Source organism: Aotus nancymaae, unplaced genomic scaffold (assembly GCF_030222135.1).
Source record: "Aotus nancymaae isolate 86718 unplaced genomic scaffold, 86718_ANA_hifiasm-v0.15.2.pri h1tg000051l, whole genome shotgun sequence".
NCBI classification, from domain to species: domain Eukaryota; kingdom Metazoa; phylum Chordata; class Mammalia; order Primates; family Aotidae; genus Aotus; species Aotus nancymaae.
In genome coordinates this window covers 24,533,959-24,551,276 of record NW_026988465.1, presented here as the reverse complement: position 1 = coordinate 24,551,276, position 17,318 = coordinate 24,533,959, and the positions used below count along the sequence as shown (strand labels likewise).

At 42.3% G+C, this 17,318-nt stretch overlaps 4 non-coding genes across 4 annotated transcripts; 3 read left to right on the top strand and 1 right to left on the bottom strand.

Annotated features, from left to right (window-relative positions):
* The first annotated feature begins 5,822 nt into the window (after positions 1-5,822).
* On the top strand, positions 5,823-5,929 carry TRNAL-CAA (transfer RNA leucine (anticodon CAA)). The gene is made up of 2 exons: positions 5,823-5,860; positions 5,884-5,929. It is a non-coding gene; the product is annotated as a tRNA-Leu (tRNA).
* A 2,546-nt stretch (positions 5,930-8,475) lies between these two features.
* Positions 8,476-8,582, bottom strand: LOC135269318 (U6 spliceosomal RNA). Its single transcript, XR_010337624.1, has one exon. It is a non-coding gene; the product is annotated as a U6 spliceosomal RNA (small nuclear RNA).
* Positions 8,583-11,166: 2,584 nt separating this feature from the next.
* TRNAM-CAU (transfer RNA methionine (anticodon CAU)) lies at positions 11,167-11,238 on the top strand. Its single transcript has one exon. It is a non-coding gene; the product is annotated as a tRNA-Met (tRNA).
* A 923-nt stretch (positions 11,239-12,161) lies between these two features.
* TRNAK-UUU (transfer RNA lysine (anticodon UUU)) lies at positions 12,162-12,234 on the top strand. The gene has a single exon. It is a non-coding gene; the product is annotated as a tRNA-Lys (tRNA).
* The last annotated feature ends 5,084 nt before the right edge of the window (positions 12,235-17,318 follow it).

Below are 17,318 nucleotides of genomic sequence, written 5' to 3'. Positions count from 1 at the left end.
AGAGAGTTCTCAACTACTGACAAATACAAGTAACATTGAGGCAACTCAGGGAAAAACAAGGGCCACTGGCTGGGAAGTGGGGAATGAGGCTCCTGCGCCAGTCCCACCCCGAGGACGCAGCCCTGCCTTCCAGGACACAGGCTGTGAAATCTGCTGTTTGCGAGCCAGCCAGGCAGCTCTCCACAGGCCTCACAGGGTAAAACAGTCACACATTCCACACCCCTACCTTCATCCCCAAAGTTACATACATGCCAAGTAATGCCCCTGTGACCCGAAGTGGCATAAACGCAAACGATAGGAAAACAAAACAAGAAATGGGGGGCACATGAACGCAGCTGAGAGAGAGGAATGGAGAGAATGTAGACTCAAGTTGATCACTTTTCTCCATCCTGAACTTCTGAGAATCAAAGGTTCGCCTCCCAGAGGACCCGTTGTTTGTTCAGATTCTCCAAAACCCTAAACTTGCCTGGGTAGAGGTACCCTTCTCGTGAAGCTGCTTGTCATCACGCGAGTACCAGAGAAGAGGGGGATGCAGGTCCGAGAAGGATCGTGAAGTCCCAACAAGCCTGAGCAGAGCAGTTTTTGAGAATAAATCATTTCATGTTTAGTGTTCGCCTCCTGATTTCTAGTGCCTAAAGAAATGTATAACCTCAGTGAAACAGGTCTGTGATGTTCAGAGGAATCACTTGAGCCTAACTCTTTTTTGGTGTGTTATTTTTTTAATGCTCTTAAGTTATCTCAGTGGGCTCTTTCCTTGCTTGTCTGCTGAGATTAAGACCTCTGATTCTTAAATGTGTTCATTCGCCGGGCGCGGTGGCTCACGCCTGTAATCCCAGCACTTTGGGAAGCCAAGGCAGGTGGATCACAAGGTCAAGAGATCGAGACTCATCCTGGTCAACATAGTGAAACCCCGTCTCTACTAAAAATACAAAAAATTAGCTGGGCATGGTGGCTCACACCTGTAATCCCAGCTACTCGGGAGGCTGAGGCAGGAGAATTGCTTGAACCCAGGAGGCGGAGGTTGCGGTGAGCCGAGATCGCGCCATTGCACTCCAGCCTGGGTAACAAGAGTGAAACTCCATCTCAAAAAAAAAAAAAAAAAAGTGTTTATTCAGTACAGTATTAACTAACGCATGAGCAATCATTATGGGAAACGTACCATGGATATCACTTCTTTAACTCAAGGAGTACACATAGTTATGAGTGGGCAGGGCGTGCATTCAGATCTCTACCGCATAAGGCATTTGTGACACAACACTCACCCTGCAAAATATTGCAAATGTTTTGGCCGCTATGAGAGGGCCTGCAAGGACTAAAATTCTGGAAAAGTGCCAGCCCTGATATCTCTTACTTCTCACTTCATTTTCCACAAGTCAGCAGAGGCTTGCACCAGCGAGCTTAAATGGAAGGCGTCTGGAGCAAAAAGATAAATCAGACCTTCAGTTCTTGACAAAATGAGGTATGGCCTCTTTCACACAGCTTTTCTCAACTTGGGCTCCTTCAGAATTCAAGAAGACTCCTAAGTTGGGGGGTGGAGGGAAGAGGACAGCGGTGAGAGAACAGAGACACGAAGGAACAATAATAACAATGAAATAACTCCGAAGGGCAGGAGTTAGGCGTGGATAGGCAGCCTGCTGCTCTACACATTTCTCTACCAACTTTCTTAGCAACATTCCCCAAGATGCCCTGACTCCACTGCCATCTCTCAGGCTCAAGCCTCTGGTTCTGAATCTGGGTTTTAGAAAATAGGTAATGGTCCACCTTTCAACTCATGAACACCACACTATATACTATATATTATATATTATATGCTATATATCGGTATATGTAGGTACATATATGTGTTTGTGTATAGATATATATTGCATATGGAGCTTGTGCCAGAAGGCAAATCAACTTTATCACTAAGTATCTTTAGTTCCATTGACTGATTGATTGTAGGAAGAGTTCCTCAGTGAAGGCAGCAGTGCATTTAATTACAGTTTGGTGCAAGCTTTTCTTACTGTACCATACCCATATGGAATATCATACAGCTCTTACAGGTTGTTAAAAGAAACCTGCATTTAATAATGCAGAGAAAGGGCCAGGCACGGTGGCTCACACCTGTAATATCAGCACTTTGGGAGGCCAAGGTGGGCAGATCACGAGGTCAGGAGTTCAAGACCAGCCTGACCAACATGGTGAAAACCTGTCTCTACTGAAAATACAGAAATTAGCCGGGCGTGGTGGTGCGTGCATGTAATCCCAGCTACTCGGGAGGCTGAGGCAAGAGAATTGCTTGAACCTGGGAGGTGGAGGTTGCAGTGAGCCGAGATCACCCCACTGCACTCCAGCCTGGGCAATAGAGCAAGACTTCAAATTTGTGTCCCATCCATTTAGGCCCTTATAGTTTAAGTATAGATATTCAGTGGCACTCCTTTCTACCAGAATTTTAAGTTGTTTCTTTCACAGTTCAATCCTAGAAAAATAATTGCAGCAAGGTTCTGTCTTTTCTTTCTTTTTTACGATTTTATTTTCACAGTCATAGAAACATATTTTTCAGTCATAAAAGGCTCATTTATCTTTTGAAATAGCTGTTGCCTCCCACAATGGGTAATATTTTGCAGAAAAGCATCTGAGAGCTTTAGGAAGAGGAGAGACAGGGTTATCACTGTAGAGCACGTGTCCCTGCAGGGCAGAAGACAGTGATGTTTACTGAACTGTGTAATGAAGTACAAGATGTAAGGAGGACTTCCAGTGGTGAATCACAGTTCGGATAGGTTGAGGAGAAGGGGGAATGCCTCCAGGTAAGAACAGCCCCACTCTCTTGCTATGACTTCCTCTTGTCCAGAGCAGTGGGGATGGCCTTTCATCCACTGAAAGTTCCCTCTGGCCCTGGGGCAGTATTAAGCTGGAGCTGCTGCATCAGGACTTAAATCACAAAGAGCAAAGTGACCCCACAGGGTCAGGGCTGTAGGCAGAATAAGGGGCAGGAGGTCTGGGTCAGAGGGAGAGGGCAGGGCCCAGTGTGGGGAGTTACTGGAGGAAGGGGAGAGGGACGTGGAAAGTCACCTCTACATCTTGTTCCCCCGCCCCCATCTTGGTCTGCAGTACTGTAAGGATTATTCAGTTTTGCACTAACACTTGTCCTTTTCTACCATTACATTCCGTAATCGGCGAATGCAGAGCTCCTGGTCAGGCAAATTCCAGAGATAACTTTTGCCGCTGGATCATGTGTACTTTTGAGCTGTCTGTTGTAGTGTCAGGATGGCCTAGTGGTGTAAGGTGCTGGACTCAAGCTACCGCTTCCCCAGTTCGGGTCTTCTGGTCTCCTCATGGAGGTGTGGGTTCGAATTCCGCGTCTGGCACGGTATGACTTCCTGTTTGCTCTTCCCTACCAGATTTGTACCAAAAGTTTTGCCAAGGAATGCCCACAATAGTTCAGCCATTTCTAACCCCAAGATTTCCCACCCCAACAGATGTTCACCAACAGGGTCTCGCAAAGAGAGAGGCATCTCTCTCACATCAAACCAATCGACAGATGAAAACCCCTGATTTACCGAATCCGGGGATATTTTCAGTGCTGTTTGGATGCCATCCCGCAGCACTGTTGGAGATCCCTGTCTCTTGCAAGAAAGTAAGCAGCGGGTTTCCTTCTATTGCTCTGTGAATCGGCTGGCATACAAATTAAACAAACAAAAAGAAAAGAAAAAGGCACGAGAAAAAGGTCTCCGTTCTCAGAGAGCCCTGTAGGAACATTCCTGATTCCTGTATATCATCTGAACGGGACATTGCTCTGACCAGCAACCATTCACTCACCCACTGCTGCAGCAATGATGGTAACACCCTGTTCTGTCCTTAGCCGTTCAACTTCTCAGTCTGTGAGGGAAATTACTAAAATCTTTGCTTTTCCGCACACATAAAATAATCTGTTACAAACTTCTATCAAAAAATTTCCTATGTTACCTCTAAAACCTAGGAGGAAAGAACCCTTAAAATTGTCATACTGCTGAAAACACATGTGGGTCATCAATAACAAATACTCATCTTGTTCAAAAGAAACTATTTGGAGAAGAGGAGGGCGGGAGAGGAAAAAATAAATTAAAAAAAACAAAACAAAACTAAGTTTAGTGTTCCTTCTGAGATTGCTCCTCAGAATCGCCCGATTCGGATGTCCTTTCTGTCTCTTGTTTCTGAAGGTAAAAATTGCGCTATATGAAATACTACATGACTCAAATCTTGGTCTTAAAATTAGAGTCTTAGTTTTTTTGCAGTATTGACATGACATGGGTTTTCTTCCTGTATAACTTTTCAATGATTACCCAGCAATTCCACTCCCAAGAATCCAACTCAGTGAAATTCCAGTTCAGCTCCGTGATTGTCTTGCCTAGTACGGTGCCTGTAGCATTTCGAGGTAACAGGTTGTTACAAGCAACCTAGATGGCCATCAGGCATACTGTCTGTGATTTTCATACTATGCAGCAGCCGCAAGTGACCAAGCAGGTGTACATGTGGCAAGATGGGGAGATTTTTCAAACTCTGTTGAGTAGAAGAAAAGAGATTATGATTTAAATCAACAACGTATTTTTCAAGGATAGTTTATTTTCTAAAGAATAATTTTGGTTGGGTGCAGTGGCCCACACCTGTAATCCCAGCACTTTAGGAGGCCAAGGTGGGCAGATTGCTTGAGGTCAGGAGTTTGAGACCGGCCTGGCCAACATAGTGAAACTCATTTCTATAAAAATACGAAGATTAGCTGGCCATGATGGCACGTGCCTGTAGTACCAGCACTTTTGCAGGCCTATACTGGTGGATCACTGGAGGTCAGGAGTTTGAGACCAGCCTGGCCAACATGGTGAAACCCTGTCTCTCTCAAAAATACAAAAAAAAAAAAAAAAAAAAAAAAAAAAAATCGGCCAGGTGTGGTGGTGCTTAAACCCAGGAGGCAGAGGTTGCAGTGAGCTGAGATCGCGCCACTGCACTCCAGCCTATGTGAAACTCTGTCACAACAACAATAATAATAATTTTAAACGTTTTAGAGAGGGAGTCTGTTATGTTGGGAGAGAGGAGAGGGCTATATGGTGAGCTTGACAGAGAAAAACAACAAAACAGTAAAGGAAACAGAGAGAGAAAAAGAGAAAGATTTTATTGGCCAATAACAGAAGCGAGCCCTGGACAGCTAAGTTTGATGAATTTGCCTCTCTGAACTTAAAGGCTCTTCCCTGCCTCCATGACTAATTCCACCTTTTACACTCTTATTCTCACCTCTGCAGACTCACAAGCACTTACCACTCTTTCTTGCTCTAGGATCCTCTTAAAATTATAAAATTATTAATTATTTTTCTCCATTCTCCACCTTCGTCTTTTCCAATCATTCTTTTGAATTTGGACAGTTCATCTATCTGTTACTGATTTTATTTCTGCTTCAAAGAATTCACAGTAAATTTTGGGCTAGGTGGGGAAACAGAAAAGTAAAAATAAAAATCACGTCTGACTTCCGTTTCTGTGCACAAAGCACCTACTCAGGACGCTGAATCTGAGCTCTGAGGATCCCTCTGGCCAGGAAACTGTTACGGAGTTTAGCAGACACTTAGGAAGCACTGTTCCAAATATTTGCCACTTTCCCTATTATTTCATTTCTGACTTAACCTGAAAGATAGCAACATAAGGCATTTTGATAATGCTATTTGTAGCATCATTTAGAATACCACTGGGCAAAAGAATAAATACCGTTCTGAAAACCGGGAGCACACGCCACCCAACCAAGATCTTTTCCTCCTCTGTTGGAGCCCGCATCTGCTAACTACGAGTTATATAATAAAACTGAAGAATTTACAGCGTGTGTCAGGATGGCCGAGTGGTCTAAGGCGCCAGACTCAAGTTGCAACTTCCCATGTATGGGGATTCTGGTCTCCAAATGGAGGCGTGGGTTCGAATCCCACTTCTGACACAAGGTTTTTGCCCCTTTAATCCTAGTGTGAAAACACTAATTAGGGGGCCGGACGCGGTGGTTTACTCCGGTAATGTCGGCAGTTGAGGTAATGTCAGCGGATCACCTGAGGTCAGGAGTTCGAGACCAGCCTGGGCAACATGCTGAAACCCTGTCTCTACTAAAAATGCAAGAATTGCCGGTAGTGGTGGCAGGCGCCCATAATCCCAGCTACTCGAGAGGCTGAGGCAGGAGAATTGCTTAAACCTGGGAGGTGGAGGTAGCAGTGAGCCAAGATCGTGCCATTGCACTCCAGCCTGGGCAACAGAGCGAGACTCCCTCTCAAAAATCCACACACACCTAGGATTAGGGGGCTGAGCGGGGAGGATTGTTTGAGACCGGGAGTTGGACCCCGTCTCTACAAAAAATGAGCGGGGCATGGTGGCGCGCGCCTGTAGTCCCAGCTCCCTGGGAGGCAGAGGTAGGAGAAAGACTTGATCGCTTGAGCCCAGAAATGCGAAGCTGCAGTGAGCTGTATGATCGCGCCACTGCACTCCACCCAGGGCGACAGTGCGAGATCATGTCTAAAACAAACAAAAACAGTTAAGTAAAGGCGTAGATTTTGCCAAAACCATTTTGCAAAGATCAGCTTTCAGGAGTTTTCCCCAATGCTCCCTCCCACATTTTAACTTAACCAGCCCGTGAGTGGGACTAACATATTCCCTGTGCAGCCATCTTAATGGTTTCTGTAAGGGCACGCGACAGGCAGGAGCATTGCTGCACAGTCATCTCATTTTCTTCCTCAAGGTCAAACCACGGCCACCTCTTTTTCTCCCCCGCTTCTAGCCTCTCTTCTCCTTCCTCTTTTCTTCTTTCTGTGTTTCCCGGTACTTCCTTTCCCTCGCTTACTAAACCCCCTTTGATTCTTTCTGTGTGTCCTGGGAGAAGGGATAGAAAGTGAAGAGACACAATGTAGGTTATTATGGGACACCTGTCAGAGAAATTCATCTTGATTTAAAACTCTACCGAGTATATATACTTGCATTATTTTCACTTTTCTATAAGTTAGTCAAAAATCACTCGCATTATTTTGACTTTTCTATAAGTTAACTTCTACCACAACAGAGCTTAGCCTAGTTAACAGAAAGTCAAAGGTGCAGAGCTCTAAAAAAATCAGATATTTGCTAGAGGGTCTGCCAGACAATGCCAAGCACTTCACTGAAAGGAAGAACTCGGTAATTTCTGTTGTCGATGTTTAAGTCTGACAATTCTTTCTGACACATATGACACCTTATATAAGTTGCTTCGAAGTAAACGAGAGTGTTAAAGGAGACGGGTTCTTTTTGCTGTTTGTTTTGAGGTTAATTCTGACCTTGGTCTTCAGTTTGCCCATTCATGCCATAGCGCTCCAACCTGGGCGACAGAGTGAGACTTCATCTCTAAAAACAAACAAACCAGCAAAAAACCCGGCACAATTTGATTAAAGTAACTGACTCCATATTAATGTCTTCAGGGAAATTTTTGAAGCTTTCACTTGTAAAGATGTCTTTTAGGATAAGAATAGTAACAGTACATTTTCTATGAACACCGTCTATGTGCTTGAAAGAAGACATTTTAAGAGCTTCTGAAGAGACACCTTAGACCATAAAAAAAGGTAGTTTGTAATGGCAGCTGTCTGCGCAAAAGTCACATAATTGTCTCGTAAGCTAGGGGTCAATGGAACAAAAACTCTGATGCCCGTTGGCACCCCGATCCTATGAAATCAGTTTGTCTGGGAGGTAGAAGCCTACAAAAATTAGTATAGTTAGGCCTCCATGTCTGTAGGTTTCCCAGCTGTTGATTAAACCAACATGGATCAAAAAAACAATTTTTTTACAAAAGGATGGTTGCATATGTACTGAACCTTACAGATTCTTTTTTTTTTTTTTTTTTTTTGAGACAGAGTTTCACTCTGTCGCCAGGCACCAGACTGGAGTGCAGTGGCACAATCTCGGCTCACTGCAACCTCCACCTCCTGGGTTCAAGCAATTCTCCTGCCTCAGCCTCCTGAGTAGCTGGGACTACAGGCGCATGCCACCACATCCATCTAATTTTTGTATTTTTAGTAGAGACGGGGTTTCACCATGTTGGATAGGATGGCCTTGATCTCTTGACCTCGTGATCTCCCGCCTCGGCCTCCCAAAGTGTTGGGATTACAGGCGTCAGCCATGGCACCTGGCCTCTGCAGATTCTTATATTCTTGTCATTATTCCCTAATCAATACAGTATAACAATTATTTGCATAGCATGTACATTGTATTAAGCATTATAAATAATTTAGAGATAATTTAAAGCATACAGGAGGATGTGCATAGGTCATATGCAAATACTATAAAATGCCCCGTTTTACATGAGGAACTTGAGCATTGATGGATTTTGGTATCCGTAGGGGTTCCTATTCTATTTTTAAAGAACTTGAAGTATGATTCTAATGTGCAAAGTGTGAGAACCACTGTTGTAGGCCATTTCTGTATCATTGGGATTTTGTGTATGATTTTTCTGTATCACTGGTTTTGTGATGATTTTTTTAAAATGTGGAATGCTTCACAAATTTGCGTGTCATCCTTGCACAGGGGCCATGCTAATGTGCTCTGTATCTTTCCAATGTCTGTATATATGCTGCCAAAGTGAGCACAACCCTAATTGCTGCTTGCACACTTACAGGTTTTCATTATTGTTTAAACCAAAGCCAATATTTATAGTGCAAAGGAAACCCCTGATCATATAGTATAAATCATATTTAACACTACCCTCTAACAACAATTAAAGTAATTGTGTTTCTCCTTCAGATCAAGAATCCTAAAATGTACAGTGAAGATAGTATTTTAAATCTTATAAAAATATGGGTATTTTCACTGGCATCTTTCATAACTCAAATTTATTAAATTATGTGTTATTTATATATAAAAAGCAAAATACATGTGTTGGTGTTAAGGAAAACATTATTCATGGCAATCGTTAAAGACAGTAAAGAAAACTTTCTTAAAGGGCGATTTTGCAGTAGGTGAGAGACGCTGGGCTCAATGTTGAATACAACAAAGAAAAGTGGGAGTTTATAGCCAAGGATCAGGGTGGGGAGATGAGGTCTGTGGATGGAAAATTACTGAACGGAAACATCACAGGTAAGAGGCTTCTGGCTAAACTGAACCAATAGGATTGTTGAAGGCAGGCCAGGGTGATGACATCACTGCGGAATGGTGGAGGATGAGGAACTTAATCACGTAATACAGGACGGAGGATTCTGGCTAAACTGACTTAGCACCATTATTGTTGAAAGTGGGCAATGCAGAGCGACAAACATGTAAGTCCAAAAGTCAGGGCTTAGTTGACAAGAGCCTTCAGAGGAACCTGACTAGAGTTTGGTCATGAAGAGAATCTTTGTCACTGTTCAAAAAAATACCTGATAAGTAATTAAGTTATTAGAGGTTAGTTGATATATTATCTAAATGTGTTAGTGGGTTAAATGGTTTAGCATCTTTTCTGACTTAAGTTTTATAAAATTTAGATAAAGTAAAAATAGAAACAGCAGTGTTAAGCATTGGGGTTTACAAAATGAAGCCTCCAAATTCTCCCCTGGAGGACTCCAACCTCCATCTTTATGAATCCAGGGTCTGGGCCGGGCGTGGTGGCTCAACCCTGTAATCCCAGCACTTTGGGAGGCCGAGGCAGGTGGATCACCTGAGGTCACGTGTTCGAGACCAGCCTGGCCAACATGGCAAAACCCCATCTCTTAAAAGAAAAAAAAAAGAATTCAGGGTCTGATTTTTCAAGTGTGAGAATAAGATAGTAAAGAAGGGTGAGGGGAGCCCAGCAAAGAGAACCAAACACCGCTGAAATTTGGGGAGCAGGACCAGCTGTGTAAGTTGAAGTGCCCAGTGAAAAATGAAAATGAGGGAGCCCTTATTCAAAAAGCAGGCGGCAGTGCTGTTATAATTATGAATATATACTGATATGGGTGTGAGCTACAGGCTCACTCCCAGCAAGATTCCCTCCCAACTCACCTGGGCGCTGCCAGCTTGTCAGGAGTGACAGCCATTATGCCACACCCAGAAACCCCGGGATTAGGCTGCAGGATTTTCATCCCTCTTCTGTAGACTCCCTAGGGGGCTTAACTGGTGGAAGCAGGTGGGGAAGAGGAGTCGGGAAAGAGACTGGGGAAGGGTATCAGTTAGCAGGGCAAATTAGCTGCTGAAAACTCGTCCAGGGGAAGCAGAACTCCTGGGCAGAACTTCTGGGAGCCAACTGACCCCTATGCCTAAGCATGCTACATTGTCCTGTTGGCGCTCACTTACAAAACACAAGTTTAAGAATAAAACTATTGAGAACTTTAAAAGAATCATTGCAAAACATTAAACCCCAAGAGTAGGGCTGAGTGTGTGTAGGTGTGCTCGGGGGATGGTAGTAAGTTGTGTGACTCCATAGAGCTCAGGCCCATGAAGCCCACCCCTTTGGGGAGCTTAAATTATTCTCAGAATCTTTAAAAGGGCTTTGCGCAATCCCTTGTCTGGAAGAACCGAGACTGACAAAGATGGGTTTAAAGACACACCTAGAAAGCGATCTGAGCCTCAGTTTCCCAACAGCGTCCGAAGGCCAAGTTGTCAACACATACACGCTCTTCTCGTAACTAGGAGTGCCCTTTACAATCTTTGTGAAAGAAGTTTCGTTGTGTGGGGGACACAGAGAACTGAATCTTCTCTGAGGGACCATGTCGTCTCCACGTCCCCCTCAGTTCCGCGAGCGACGATTTTCACAAGTACACGCACTTCCTTCTCCTCTTCCCTTCGCCGCATCTTCAGCTTCTCCTTGGTCTCTGCCACCCGGCGGAGGACAGGGCCGCACGACCACGCGGCGCCCCTACCCTGTGCTCAGCCTGAACGGGGACACGGAGGGGTCAAGGTGCTCCTAATGCAGACAGGGCTTGCACTGCGGAAGCGCAAGAAACAAACCAACCCTGAGTGCTAAATCCAACCCTAGAAATCAGTGTGAGAGCCTAACGGGTTGAATACCAAGTTCCTGAGAAAGGATTTCCATCTGCTTTCTTAAGTTGCAAAGGCGCGGATGACAAGTTGTAGGTGGCAGTTTTGGGAAGGAAACGGGAGACAACCCGAGGATGAAAGGCAGAGACTAGAGAAGATGAATGAAGAAATATTGCCTAGCTGGAGAGTGGTGTTGGGAGAAGTATAAATTAGCTGGAGATAAAGAACGGCCTAGCAGAGGGCAGCAGAGTGGCGCAGCGGAAGCGTGCTGGGCCCATAACCCAGAGGTCGATGGATCGAAACCATCCTCTGCTAACTGCTTATTTCTTTTCCACATTGCTGGATCTTGCACTGGTCAGAGGTGCTTAAACACCTGTCGTGAACGAATGAACACCTACTGTGACTGACGGAGTAAACTGTTTTAACTGCCTGGTCCTTTCTGAAACCTAGTGGTTCCACTTTTAAAGAACTGAAGCATAGGCGGAGAAATGAGTGAATCTGCAAATGGGAGGTCTGAGAAATGAGGCGATAGAGGAACAGAGATGGGTGTGGAGAAGCGGGGAAGGGAGGCTGAGGACGAGGTGAAGAAAAAGAGAGTGAAAAATGAAGACTAGGTTGGGTGACCTGGAAAAAGATATTATACAAATCTTGGAGACGTGGGTTTTGAAGGAGGTAATTCCCAGACAGAAGCGGGTGTCACGTGTTTGTTCCTCTGGCATTCCGATTCCAGGAAACCCATTTCTAAAAGAGTTAGGAAAACACCAGAGGAAACAAAGGGGAATTGAACTACTTCTCTTGTGCCATAACTTTAATCTTTCGTTACCCAAATGTTTGATTCTTCTGAAGTTTCTTCCCACTTACTGGAGTCATTGTTGAAATGCGTATCCTTTCAGTAAGCGGATGAAGGAGCCTGAGCGTCCGCTCTAAAGCCGCTTTTATCCGCAGGAACGATCCTAAGGGCTCCTGTTAGCGATCATGAGCTGTGGATATATTCACTACCGAAGGGGTCTCACCCTACTCTGAGCTCGATTTTCTTCGTCGTTTCTCCTGTAATAAATACTACACAATAATTATCTACTTAACGCACAAACAGTTTGAGGGTTAAATGCTCGATATAATAAAGCTTGGCTGCAGTGCTGAGGCGTGGGTATAGGACCAGAACGCCTGAAGACCCCAGTAATTACCAAAATCATGAGTCTTATTAACACTTCTTGGTCAACAAAGAGGTGATTGTTGAAGCCTGGATAGCTCAGTCGGTAGAGCATCAGACTTTTAATCTGAGGGTCCAGGGTTCAAGTCCCTGTTCAGGCGACTACTGGTGGTTTTACTTTAGTCCAGATCTAAATCACAGACCATTTGGAAACATCTTGCGAGGAGAGGGACATATCACAAACGCCAAGACAAACAAAGGTAGAGCTTTTTTCATCAAATTATCCTTTCTCTACATCAACTGAAACATATCCCCATGTTTTCAAGAGAAGTGGAAAAGGACATCATATAAAAATAATAAACCGGTGATGGAATGCCTGGGAAATAAAACTCCCTTGAAATGGTTCATGAATCCAGGCATTGGGGGAGCAGCTTGGACGTTCTTGCTTAAGATACAAAATCTTCCAGAGCAGTGACCTTTGCATAGTCTGTCTCCATGTTCCTCAGAGTTTAGACCAGTTCTTCCTACACAGAAAATTTGACCACTTTGCAACAGTTCCCAGTTGAAAAACGCATTTCCAAACACTTTTTGAAATTTTGTTTTCTGTGTTTACATGATCTCTGTCATTATCCTGGGATTTGGATTACAGTTAAGGAAAGGACCCTGATCATGGGCTTCTAGTGCATGACTTCTGGGGCAGTGTGCTAACCCACACCACTTCGAAACAGAGGTACTAAGAGTTCAACATTGTTGATAGTTCTTTTGTCTTGAGCCTGACAATGTTCAGTCCAAACACTGCATTGGAGTCCATTTGTAAGGTCTCACCCTTTCTTTCTTCGGTTATATGATTTATTTGAAATAATTAGGTCCATTTTGACTCTTTCCTCTGACTTATTTTATTTTTTGAGATACAGTTTCACTCTTGTTGCCCAGGCTGGAATGCAATGGCATGATCTGGCCTCCCTGCAACCTCTGCCTCCCAGGTTTAAGTCATTCTCCTGTCTCAGCCTCCCAAGTAGCTGGGATTACAGACGCCTGCCACCATGCCTGGCTAATTTTGGCATTTTTAGTAGAGACGGTTTCACTATGTTTGCCAGGCTGGTTTTGAACTCCTGACCTCAGGTGATCTGCATGCCTAGGCCTCCCAAAGTGCTGGGATTACAGGCGTGAGCCACCGTGCCTGGGCTCTTTTATTTTTCGTACATACGTAAAACATTACATCATTTTAAAAGTTAGAATTATGCAAAAGTGATAATGTTCAAAGAAATATCACTCCCCTTCATTGCTTTTTTTTCTTTCCTTTTTCAACTCATTCCCATCTACCCCCTATAGGTAATCCATTTTAGCAGTTTCTTTTTTATCCTTCCTGTACCTCCTTTTGAATAAGCAGGCAGATACATAAGTTTTTTTAAACGTCCTCTTCTTTCTCAGACTAAAGATATTATACTATAGATATTGATCTACTTTACTTTTTTTGTTTAGCGATATATCTTAGAAATCTCTCCATGTCAGTTCATAGAGATCTTCCTCATTCTTTTGTACAGCTGCATAAGTACTCCACTATGTGGAAGTAATAATCTAACCATTCTTTTATGCTTGAGCATTTAGGTTGCTTAAAAAATTTTGCAATAACAAACAATGCTGCAATAAATAAATACACTTATGTATATTTTTATTTTTTTGGATGTAGCTTTTCAGGGTAAATTGTTAAAATTCGGATTGTTGAGTGAAATGATTGACACATATATAATTTTGTTAGAGATAGTCAAATTCCCCTTCAAAAGGATTGTATTGATATCAATATGCATTCCTACCAGAAATAAATGACACTACCTGTTCCCTGTATGCCTTGACATACTTTAAAAATTTTTACTAATCTGGTAGTACAGAAATAGTATCTTCATATAGTTTCAATTTGCAATTCTTTATTACAGAGTTTGAACATATTTTCATATGTGCAAGTATGTGTACATATATATATATATATATAGATTATCTGTTAATGTTTTTTGCCCATTTTACTATAAAGTTTTGGCTCTTTTATTCCATTGTTGGAAAATGTTTCTGTATTAAGGATATTAACTCTTTATCTGTGATGCACATCACAATTAGTCCCCTGGCCCCCACTCCCGCCATTTGTTAACTCTCTTTAGAGTTTGCTTATCATGTTTTTGTACCATACTTTTAGGTACTTAAAGATATTAAATTTTCTTTTATTATATCTACAGCTTAAGTTATAATTAGAAAATTCTTCCTATATCCAGGTTACAAGAGAATTCACACATGACTAATTTTAATACTTGTAAGTTTTCAATGTTTGCACCTAGGTTACTGATCCATTTGGAATTTATTCTTGCATAAAGAATAAGGTCTGAATTCATTTTCGCTCTTTCTAATTGGCTAAAAAGTTGTTCCTGAAGTACTTGTCAAAAAGTCTGTCTTTGCACCTGTGGCTTGAAATACATGCTTTATCAAATATTAAGTATCCATATGTGATTTAGTTTACTTCTGGACTTTTATTCCATTATTGGACTGTTCGTCTATTCATTTGTGAATGCTATAGTGCTTTAAATATAGATACATGAAGAGTATATTTTAATGTTGGACAGAGCCACCCCTCTCCACAGTACCAAGGCTCCATTCTCACAGCTTGCAGGAGTGTTGACTGCTTAAGTGTCACATCACCTCTAGGAACAGTGCTCCTGCTAAAGATTATACTCTCTCAGGACTAAACTGTCTTTCTGGGGCAAACAGTATCCAGTGACCACATTTTACTTCCGTTTGGGACAGTTCTGAAGGGCATCCTGCCAGAGCTCCCGTGGCTGGGCTGAAGCCGCTGCTGCCACTGCTTTGCACTTTCGCTTTCTCCTCTCTCCAGTTCTGCGTTTCTCTCATTCTTACAGATGTTCTGTGTATTCTGTAATACATTTTGTGCACAAAATCTCTGTCTCAGAGAATTTGTTTCGTTGGAACCCAAACTAAGTCACTCTCTGAAGCAGGGTCTTGGTTTTAATATTATTTCCTTTTTATTGGAAGAAGTATTGTTTCCTTTTTATTAAGTCTGCAAGTTTTCCTGTGATTACTGCTTTAGTGTTTTCCTATGGAGTCGACTACACAGTATTTTCATCGCCTTTGTTTTGTAGAAATTTTATGCTTTTTGTTTACACTGTGCCTTTGGCCTCAGTTTTTAAAAGAAAGTTTTATAATGTTTGGAGGGTCAGAAAATGTTGTTTTCTATTATTTCTACATTTTAGAATAGATTGAAGATTTTTTTGTGGGGCAAAAGCAGCTAATACATGAACAATGTTTATATACCGTGGGACATTTTCTCATTTCAGGGTACAGACTTCAAAAATCTTTGCATCAGGCCTTTCACACATCAACCAATGAGCATCTGAGTTGTCTCCAGGTATATTCAATATTGTTAACGGTTCTGTGAGCACTTGTGCGCATGTGGCGTGGTACAGAGTTACGAGTATTTCTTGTGTGTATGTTCCTTGAAGACAAATTGTTAATTTGTTAGATTTTGTAAATGCTTAACTTTTTGAGATAATGACAAACCATTTTCCAAGGTTGTAAAAATGGATGCCTCTATTGACATGTGTTAGGGATGCTACTATCTATCCAAATTGGCAACTCCTGTTATTTTTGCACATTTCATTTTAATCTGATCAAGTGGAGGTAAATGGTATCTTGTTGTAGTCATGGTTCGCATTCCTTTATCACAATGAGGTTGCACATATCTGCATATGTTTGGATTTATACATTTGAATTTTCTTCTAAATGTCAGTTTATCTATTTGATTGTTTCATTAACATAGTTGACTTATTTATATGTGGGAGTCTTGCTACATTTTTTTAATCTTCCTCGTTATCTAATCCCTTGCAATTCAATTCAATTATCTGAATGCAGTTTAATCTTTCTCAGTGTAACTTGTGTTTTCAATTTAACCTGTAATTTTTTTCAGCTAAGAAAAGTTATTACTTTCATAAATATCAAGGTTTTCTTAAACCTGGAGCATTTTTGTGTCTTGTTCAACCAGTCTTTCCAGTCTTTACTTGTTCCAATACATATTCTCATGTACGTGGTAACCACTGCATTTTGCTTCTCATATTCTGTGTTCACCCTTGTCCTGCACCTTTTTCCCACATCAAAGAGGCTGAACTTAGACTGCATTTCCCAAGCCTACTTCATATCTCTCTGCAGCTCAGTTTAGTCAACAAAATGCACTGGTGGGTGATAGAAGAGTAAAAGAAATAAAGAAGCCAGAAAATTTCTCCCACTGTCTGTCTGCTTTGGGCACCATCTGTGGGAACAGCTGCCCATGCTCCTTCCCTTAGCTCTCACGGGACAGGACAGAGCTAGTATGATTAAACCTTAAGCCAGATCATTTCATTCCTAGGCTCTAATAGTGCTGTCTCTTCCAGAAAGTGTGATGGTACTTGCTTCTCTTTTCTGGGGGAGTTTAAGGATCTCTTCCTGTGCAGAAAGCATTAATTTTTGAATGTGAGTTAAACATTGGTAAAAAAAAGTGGTAAGCTTCACTGAGCCGTTTGTGCTCAGACTTAGTCATCTCCCATGCTCCTTTGTGCTCTACACTGCAATATTGTTGTAAACTGCGTTTCCCAAACTCCCTTGTCAACTGACTTCTGGCTGGACTTCACCAATGTTAGGCATTGATGGAGATGAAAGGAAAGAAGGAAAAGTGGAAACAGCATATAACCCACCCCACCTGGGCCTCGGCTACATCTTGATGAGTCAAGTGCCTGAAGGGTCAGCCTGTTGTGGCTGCAGGTTCTTCCAGGCAGCCGAGGCTCTCGGCCTTTAGTAACTTCCCGTCCTTGCTAGTCTCTGTCCCATCTGTCATATCAGTTTTTCTATCTCTAGTGTAGCCAATTTACTATATTAAATGTCTCCATTTTTATTACCTAACTAGTGTATACAAGGTCCTTATTGATTTGTATGAATACTACTAAGAATTGTAAAGTTTGTTTTTGACATTTATGTTCTTGATCTTCATGGTGTTAATCTTTACCCAATTTCACATTTCCCCTTTATAGGAATATTATATTCCTGGCTTCATTCATTAAATAGCCCCAGCTCTCCTCCGATCTGGCATATCACTCTGTCAGTATACCAGTTTATATGCTTATTGGTTTTTTAAAATGAGCTCTCTTTCATATTTTGTCAATTCAAGATTTTATACCAGTACCAGTTTTAATACATGAATGTCTGGAACGTCTAA